The sequence below is a fragment of the Mus musculus genome, chromosome 4 (assembly GCF_000001635.26).
Source record: "Mus musculus strain C57BL/6J chromosome 4, GRCm38.p6 C57BL/6J".
In the NCBI taxonomy this organism is placed as follows: domain Eukaryota; kingdom Metazoa; phylum Chordata; class Mammalia; order Rodentia; family Muridae; genus Mus; species Mus musculus.
The window spans coordinates 145,640,456-145,644,665 of NC_000070.6; the positions used below are offsets into that span (position 1 = coordinate 145,640,456).

General features: G+C 45.0%; 1 pseudogene; it reads left to right on the forward strand.

Annotated features, from left to right (window-relative positions):
• Positions 1-502: 502 nt before the first annotated feature.
• Positions 503-4,210, forward strand: Gm13231 (predicted gene 13231; annotated as a pseudogene).

Below are 4,210 nucleotides of genomic sequence, written 5' to 3' on the forward strand. Positions count from 1 at the left end.
CAGGCCTTTGCTCCTTGCCTAACAGTCGCGCCGTTCCCAAGAGGGACCCCTAGCACGGTGGGAGACAGCGAGCCCAGCCGTTAAGGGAGCTCTGAAGACCCAGCTCGCTTTACTAGGAGGAGAGGAGGCGCAAAGCACCGCTGACACGCTTCCTCGAGGCCCCGCCCACTCGGCTCCACAGCTTGCTAGAGGCCTGGAGGAGGCGGGGCCAAGGAGGAGCATGCGCACGCGCCCTCGCAAGCCGGCCTTCTAAGGGGGAACGAGCGATCTCGCGAGGGTTGAGAGCGGGTGGCGTAGGTAGCTGTCCTGGTTGGCTGGAGTAGAGAATCCACTCCCGGAGAGGAGAAGGCGCCGGGAGGCCTCTGAGAACCTTCCGTTTTCCTTTCCCTTTCCCTCGGCCCTCCGCCTCCTCAGAGTCAGCCCGCCTTCCCTGACCTCCGTGACCCCACTGGCCCCGCCCACTCCCGTCGACGTGTTTCCCGCCGTGAGGTAAACGCCAGTGGAGCAGAGTCCCGCGGAAGAGGACGGCGAGGCGAGCAGCGCGGCTGGGCTGGCTCGGGTCGGTGGCGGAGCCCTCGCGGGTGAGAGCTTCCGGGCGCGTCTCGCTCCTCCGGCGGCCCCGACGCCAGTGTCGCGCAGGCCCAAGCCGCTTCCCTCGGCGCCGCGCCTTCCCGTGGCCGCGGCGGGTGACGCAGCCGGAACATGTCGTCCGCGGTGGAGCCTCCGCCGCTCCCGCCTCCCGAGAGCGCGCCTTCCAAGCCCTCGGCGCCCGGCGGGAGCAGCAGCGGCAACAAAGGCGGCCCCGAGGGCTGCGGGCTCGTGCCCCGGCCCCGCGGACACCGAGATGGAGGAAGTATTTGATAATGGATCACCTGGAAAGCAAAAAGAAATCCAAGAACCAGATCCTACATATGAAGAAAAAATGCAAACTGACCGAGCAAATAGATTTGAGTATTTATTAAAGCAGACAGAGCTGTTCGCTCATTTCATTCAGCCTGCTGCTCAGAAGACTCCAACCTCACCCTTGAAGATGAAACCAGGGCGCCCACGGGTAAAAAAGGATGAAAAACAGAATTTGCTTTCAGTTGGAGATTACCGACACTGTAGAACAGAGCAAGAGGAGGATGAAGAGCTATTAACAGAAAGTTCCAAAGCAACTGTACTCGATTTGAAGATTCTCCATCATATGTAAAATGGGGTAAACTGAGAGATTATCAGGTGCGAGGATTGAATTGGCTCATCTCTCTGTATGAGAATGGCATCAATGGGATCCTTGCAGATGAAATGGGTTTGGGAAAGACACTTCTAACAATTTCTCTTCTTGGATACATGAAACACTATAGAAATATTCCTGGTCCTCATATGGTTTTGGTTCCCAAGTCTACATTACACAACTGGATGAGTGAATTCAAGAGATGGATACCAACACTTAGGTCTGTTTGCTTGATAGGAGATGAAGAGCAAAGAGCTGTATTTGTCAGGGATGTTTTATTACCAGGAGAGTGGGATGTGTGTGTCACATCTTATGAAATGCTTATTAAAGAGAAAGTCTGTGTTCAAAAAAATTCAACTGGAGATACTTAGTTATAGATGAAGCTCACAGGATAAAAAAAATGAAAAAATCTAAGTTGTCAGAAATAGAGAATTCAAAACTACAAATCGGCTGTTGCTAACAGGCACGCCTCTCCAGACCTGCATGAGCTCTGGTCACTTCTAAACTTTTTGTTACCAGATGTGTTTAATTCAGCTGATGACTTTGATTCCTGGTTTGATACAAATAATTGCCTTGGGGATCAAAAGCTAGTTGAGAGGCTTCATATGGTTTTGTGTCCATTCCTCCTTCGTCGAATTAAAGCTGATGTTGAAAAGAGTTTGCCTCCAAAAAAAGAAGTAAAAATCTATGTGGGTCTTAGCAAAATGCAAAGAGAATGGTATACTCGGATATTAATAAAAGATATAGACATATTAAACTCAGCAGGGAAGATGGACAAAATGAGGCTATTGAACATTTTGATGCAATTGAGGAAATGCTGCAATCATCCGTATCTCTTCGATGGAGCTGAACCTGGTCCACTGTACACAACAGATATGCATCTAGTTACCAACAGTGGCAAGATGGTGGTGTTAGACAAGCTACTCCCTAAACTGAAAGAACAAGGTTCAAGAGTACTAATCTTTAGTCAGATGACAAGAGTATTAGACATTTTGGAAGATTATTGCATGTGGAGAAATTATGAGTACTGCAGGTTGGATGAACAGACACCCCCATGATGAGAGACAAGACTCCATCAATGCATACAATGAACCAAATAGCACAAAGTTTGTATTTATGCTAAGCACACGTGCTGGTGGTCTGGGCATCAATCTTGCAACTGCTGATGTAGTAATTTTATATGATTCAGATTGGAATCCTCAAGTTGATCTTCAGCCTATGGACCATGCCCATAGAATTGGACAAAGGAAGACTGTCCGAGTGTTTCGCTTTATAACTGATAACACTGTGGAAGAAAGAATAGTGGAGGGCTGGTGAGATGGCTCAGTGGGTAAGAGCACCCGACTGCTCTTCCGAAGGTCCATAGTTCAAATCCCAGCAACCACATGGTGGCTCACAACCATCCGTAACGAGATCTGACTCCCTCTTCTGGAGTGTCTGAAGACAGCTACAATGTACTTAAATATAATAAATAAATAAATCTTTTAAAAAAAAAATAGTGGAACGTGCTGAGATGAAACTTAGACTGGATTCGATAGTAATTCAACAAGGGAGGCTTGTAGATCAGAACCTGAACAAAATTGGGAAAGATGAAATGCTTCAAATGATTCAACGTGGTGCCACACATGTGTTTGCTTCAAAAGAAAGTGAAATCACTGATGAGGATATTGATGGTATTTTAGAAAGAGGTGCAAAGAAGACTGCAGAAATGAATGAAAAGCTCTCCAAGATGGGTGAAAGTTCACTTAGAAACTTTACGATGGATACAGAGTCCAGTGTTTATAACTTTGAAGAAGACTATAGAGAAAAACAAAAGAGTGCATTCACAGAGTGGATTGAACCACCAAAAAAATAAAGAAAAGCCAACTATGCTGTTGATGCATATTTCAGGGAAGCTCTCTGTGTTAGTGAGCCTAAAGCACCCAAGGCACCTTGACCTCCAAAACAACTAAATGTTCAGGATTTCCAGTTCTTTCCTCCAGGTTTATGTGAATTACTGGAAAAAGAAATTCTGTATTACAGGAAAACTATTGGGTATAAGGTACCTTGGAGTCCTGATCTACCTAATGCAGCACAGGCATAGAAAGAACAGCTAAAAATTGATGAAGCAGAGCCCCTCAATGACGAGGAATTAGAGGAAAAAGAGAAGTTTCTGACACAGGGGTTTACAAATTGGAATAAGAGAGATTTTAACCAGTTTATCAAGGCTAATGAGAAGTGGGGTCGTGATGATATTGAAAATATAGCCAGAGAAGTAGAAGGAAAAACTCCAGAAGAAGTCATTGAATACTCAGCTGTGTTCTGGGAAAGATGCAATGAGCTTCAGGACATAGAGAAGATAATGGCTCAGATTGAAAGGGGAGAGGCAAGAATTCAAAGAAGAATAAGTATCAAGAAAGCACTAGATACAAAGATTGGACGGTACAAACCACCCTTTTATCAGCTAAAAATATCATATGGTACTAACAAAGGAAAAAACTATACTGAAGAATAGGATCGTTTTCTCATTTGTATGCTGCACAAGCTTGGCTTCAACAAGGAAAATGTGTATGATGAATTATGACAATGCATCCGCAACTCCCCTCAGTTTAGATTTGATTGGTTTCTCAAGTCCAGAACTGCGATGGAGCTCCAGAGGAGGTGTAATACCTTAATTACTTTGATTGAAAGAGAAAATATGGAACTAGAAGAAAAGGAGAAGGCAGAGAAAAAAGAAAAGAGGACCAAAACCTTCCACACAGAAACGTAAGATGGACGGTGCCCTTGATGGCCGTGGAAGAAAAAAGAAGCTGAAACTATGAATGCATTTTTGTCTTATAATCACTAACTAGTAGTTCTTTAATTTACAGGTCTTCATAAGATGTGCTGGACAGTGCTCAACTGTTCTGTCATTCAGATATCAGGTCCATCTGCTTACTGAGATAGAAACATAGTATGTAGTTTCACTTTTTTAAAATGCAACAGCTGTGCTGAAATTTTTTTATCATTAACAATTGA